Source organism: Erinaceus europaeus, chromosome X (genome assembly GCF_950295315.1).
Source record: "Erinaceus europaeus chromosome X, mEriEur2.1, whole genome shotgun sequence".
Classification (NCBI taxonomy): Eukaryota; Metazoa; Chordata; class Mammalia; order Eulipotyphla; family Erinaceidae; genus Erinaceus; species Erinaceus europaeus.
Genome location: NC_080185.1, coordinates 36,711,566 through 36,716,786, shown reverse-complemented (window position 1 = coordinate 36,716,786; position 5,221 = coordinate 36,711,566). Strand labels below are relative to the sequence as shown.

At 42.4% G+C, this 5,221-nt stretch overlaps 1 long non-coding RNA gene across 1 annotated transcript; it reads left to right on the top strand.

Moving 5' to 3' along the window:
• Positions 1–807: 807 nt before the first annotated feature.
• On the top strand, positions 808–4,184 carry LOC132535735 (uncharacterized). The gene is made up of 3 exons (XR_009547455.1): positions 808–976; positions 1,058–1,097; positions 3,646–4,184. It is a non-coding gene; the product is annotated as an uncharacterized LOC132535735 (long non-coding RNA).
• Positions 4,185–5,221: the final 1,037 nt, after the last annotated feature.

Sequence of the window (5,221 nt, the reverse complement as noted above, 5' to 3'; positions counted from 1 at the left end):
AGTGTGTGTGTGGGTGGATGCTGGGTGGACACAAGTGAGATGTTCACCATGTGCCTGTTAATTTAAATTATCCCTGCTATCATGATCTTTTTTCAATGCTTTTTTTTCTCTTCCCTTCTTCCCTCTCTTTTTCTTTCACTATTTTCTCCTTTTCCTGATGGCCATTTTAACCCACCCCTTTTTTTACCCTTTTGTTGGTAAAGACAGAGAAATTGAGAGGTGTGTGTGTGTGTACGGAAAAAGAGAGAGAGATAGAGATATGGAGAGAGGTAGAGGGAGAGAGGAGGGGAGAGAGAGAGGGGGAGAGAGAGGGAGGAGAGGGGGGAGAGAGTCTGGAGATGGAGCAAAACTGGCCACAAGCTGATTATTGTACACTTGAAATAAAGCTTCCCTAACTGCACAGTGAGACATTTGAGTCCACTGTTACTGAATTTCAGCAAACCTAGGGGACTAGAAACATAACCAATCAGGTTGAATCATTTCCTTTTGCAGAATGTAGCCAACCAAATTGTATGTTTCATTTTGTATTCACTTGTGCCTTGGCAGCTGGGATTGGGCATGGAATGTAACCAATCCACCTCCTCCTTTGTTTTACATGTCCCTTGATGACTCACAATGTGACCAATCCGTTCGCATATTACCCTTGTACCTGAACACACCTGATTGGTGCACCTTGTAACTACCTTGTGACCAATAAAAATGTACCTATTTCAAAACTATCCTGTAACCAATCAATGCACGCCACACCTGGCTTAAAAGGTATATAAGTGGTTTTCCAACTCAGGCCACAGTCCAGCGTGGCAGGAGTCCTGCTAGACTCTGCTGTCCTATTAAAGTTTCTCCCTGCCCTGCACGTGATGTCTGCCTCCGCTCCTCCTTTACATCTGCTGCGCCCTGGAGCTGTCGGATCTGTAACACTGAGAGCTTCTGTAACACATGTGGGTCCATTATACTACTCTCCCAGCTTCTGTAAAAGGTTTGTAAAAGACAAAGTAAGCAAGAAAAACTAGGTTCATATGTTTACCCCAGTCTCTTATTAACAGCAAATTTTCTACAGTTTAGGAGCCAGCAGGAAGAGACCTTGCAAGTTGGACTTGGTAAGGATAAACTGGGACTTGGAACTGGGGGTATTTTGTGATGCAGCTGTGGTCACAAGCATGACTTTTAGGTCACATAGCTTGCGGCTTTTGAGGTGAGCGAAAGACTTTCTCCCTAATGGGACAAGAGTTGGTTGGGGGCTGTACATGAGACCTGTGTTGATGGGCGTGTTGGTGACCTGACTGTGCTATTGAGTAGTTAGTTATACAATGAGGACCTTCTGAGACTGCTCAGTCAGTGGCTGGCTACCTCTCTTCCATCCTGTGAGTTCTCCTTGTAGGCTTGGAGGGCCTATTGTTACTGTATCCGGGATTTTGTGAGCCAGATGTTGTAACAAAGGTAGCTTGCCATTGGTCTTCATGGGGATTATTATTTATCTGATGGAGCCAGCTAGACACTACAAATCTCAGTTTTCTGCTCTAAAAAGCTGCTGGTTAAACATTAACCAGGACCAGGACACTTTGCTATATGTGAAAATCTGGGTTCAAGCCCTGGAAACACCTTGCATATAGCATCAGTGGAATCTGCCCAAACAGTGGAACAGTGTTATGACATGTCTCTTTCTTTCCCTCCTGTCTCTCTAGATGAAATTTAAAAGGAAAAACATGTGTACCAAGAGCAGTGCAATTGTATAGGCACCAGACCCGGTGGACCATAAGCCAAACAAAGAGCATTAACTAGTGCACGGCTAACTGTTGGGGGGACAAATTCCTTCTTAAGTCTGATTAGCTGCGATTGAATTCTGCTCCTTTGCTCCTCACTCCTCCGAGTAAGACAAATAATAAGAAAGTCTACTTTGAAAGGAGAGGAGCTTGTTACAGCTTTTGTTTCTAAGACTGAGGATGGCATGGAGCTCGTTTAAAGTCAGTGACTCCACAGAAACTGATTAAGGACTTAATTTCCTTTTCTAATTGTCAAACAGCTTGGTGGTGGTGGTGGTGGGGAGTGGATTCTAAGTGACAGATACCAACAATAGAAGTCTCAGAGAAGGTAGAACTTTTGTAGTCACTTTCTGAAAACCTCCAACCCACAATTTACTTGGTCTCATAAAACAAACAAACAAACAAACAAACAAACAACAAAAAAACACCTCTCACTTTCTGTTTTCCACTCTTCAGTGACATGGAGGATCAGAGTAGCAGTGACAGATTTTGCACACATTTCTCAATTTCAGTGGTTCATTAATTCCTGTCATTTCAAGTGTTCTTTCTGGTTTTGGATTCTGGTTTTCCCGTGGCACTAAAGAGACCTGGATTGTACACTAACTCTGGCGATCCAGGAATTCATTCTCCAACTATCCTTGTTCTTGCTAGAGTGAGAAGTAACAGGACTGCTACTGATTCTTCTTTTCTAATTTTCACGACTATTGTTTAAAAGCTTCAGTTGTCTTAGTGAGATGATTTCTTTTAGATGAATTGACTGCACTGAAGGTTAACAATAACAAGCTACAGATGGTAAAGTGTGAAACTCCTTCATTACTTCCCAACTTCTCTTCCCAGAGATAGCTATGGTTGTATGTATTTCTTTTTAAAAATATTTATTTATTTATTTTCTTTTGTTGCCCTTGTTATTTTATTGTTATAGTTATTATTGTTGTTGCTATTGATGTTGTCCTATCTAAATAGGACAGAGAAAAATGGAGAGAGGAGATGAAGACATTGGGGGAGAGAAAGACAGACACCTGCAGACCTGCTTCACTGCCTGTGAAGTGACTCCCTTGCTGGTGGGGAGCCGGGGGCTCGAACCAGGTTGTATGTATTTCTATGTAGTCCTTTAAAAATGTATTTATAGGTTAAGTGCATGTGGTGCAAAGCAAAAGAACCAGCATAAGGATCCCGGTTCTAACCCCTGGCTCCCCACCTGCAGGGGTGTCACTTCACAGGCGGTGAAGCTGGTCTTCAGGTGTCTATCTTTCTCTCCCCCTCTCTGTCTTCTCTTCCTCTCTCCATTTCTCTCTGACCTATCCAACAACAATGACATCAATAACAACAACAATAATAACTACAACAAGGGCAACAAAAGGAAATAAATAAAAATAAATAATTAAAAAAATGTATTTATAGGGGCTGGGTGATGGCGCACTCCGTTAAGTGCACATGGCACTATATGCAAGGAGCCACTCAAGGATCCGGGTTTAAACCCTGGATCCCCACCTGCAGTGGGGGCATTTCATAAGAGATGAAGCAAGTCTGCAAGTGTCTGTCTTTCTCTCCCTCTATCTCCTTCTCCCCTCTCAATGTCTCTCTATCCTATCCAATAAAAGGGAATAAAAATATAAAAAGGGCAGTGGTGGTGGGGGGAGGGGAGAATGGCCTCCAGGAGCTGTGGCTTCATAGTGCTGGCACAGAGCCCCAATGATAACCCTGGAGGTAAAAACAAAACAAAACAAACAAACAAACAAACAAAAACACCAAAAAAACCCCAAACAAACAAGGATTAACACACAAACAGAAGTACACAGCACGGATACAGTATGAACATACATTTATATACAGTTAAATGGGGCCATATTACTTATCCTGGCCTGTAACTTGCATTCCTGAACAGAATCTGAGAAGAATGAATCAGAAAAACTACAGATGAGCGACTCATCTCCAACTCCCTACTACTCTCTGTGTGACTGTCTTCAGTTTTACTATCTGGTTTTGTTCTCTTTTCCAAGTGCCGAATTCATCACTCCCTCTCCCAACTGTCAGATAGGAATGTTAGCCTTCCCCATCTGAAATTGGGGCCTGCTGCGGGAGAAGCCACCTGTTAATGTTAGGCTGAAATCTCTGTTACCAACAGGGGGTTGCAGTGCCATGATTTACTTAACCACTACCCTACTGAGTACTTCTGTTTCTCAGATTATTACTATTACAGTCTTGCAAAAAAAATTCCTGTAACTATATCTTTCTATGTATGCATGTGCACATATGCATAGTTGAATTCTTTTAAAAAATTCTATTTATTTATTCGTTTATTTTACCAGAGCACTGCTCAGCTCTGGTTTATGGTGGTGCAGGGGATTGAACCTGGGACTTCGGAGCCTCAGGCATGAGAGTTTCTTTGCATAACCCTTATGCTATCTACCCCTGCCCCATAGGTTAAATTCTGTGAGGCACCAATGTGTCCTGGAGCTCAGCTTCCCCAGAGACACACCCTAATAGAGAAAGAGAGAGGCAGACTGGGAGTATGGACCAACCAGTCAACGCCCGTGTTCAGCGGGGAAGCAATTACAGAAGCCAGACCTTCTACCTTCTGCAACCCTCAGTGACCCTGGGTCCATGCTCTCAGAGGGATAGAGAATGGGAAAGCTATCGGGAGGGGGTGGGCTATGGAGATTGGGTGGTAGGAATTGTGTGGAGTTGTACCCCTCCTACCTTATGGTTTTTTTAATTAATCCTTTCTTAAATAAATAAAAAAATTCTGTGAGGCAGAATTGTTGACTCAATGGGCAGGAATACAGAAAAAAACTGAGACACACTACAGATTGCATATTACAAAGTGATTATTCTGTATACCACTAGTAGCATGTGAGTGTCTGTTTCCTCACATGTTATTGTCAATACTATCCTCAGTCTTTTTAGTTTTTACTTATTGATAGACCAAGAAAAATCTTGGGGCCAGGTGGTGGTGCACCTGGTTAAGCACACACATTACAGTGCTCAAGGACCTGGGTTAAAGCCCTTGGTCCACACCTGCAGGGGGAAAGCTTCATGAGTGCTGAAGCAGGGCTGCAGGTGTCTCTGTCTCTCTATCTCTCCCTTTTCTCTCACTTTCTCTGTCTCTATCTAATAAAATATAAATATATATATATATATATATATATATTTTAAAAAGAAAACTCTGGTTTTGGATGGAGGTATTGTCAACGCCCATGTCCAACAGAGAAGCAATTACAGAAGCCAGACCTTCCACCTCTGTTCCCACTGAGATCTTTGGTCCATCCTCCCAGAGAGATAAAGAATAGGGAAATTTTCAATGGAGGGGGTGGGATATTGCACTCTGGCGGTGGGAATTGTATAGATTATACCCCTCTTATCCCACAGTCTTGTCGACCATTATTAAATCACCAATAATAATAATAAATAAATAAATAAAAAGAGCTCTTGGTCTTAGCGCCATCTTCGTAGAATCCTTT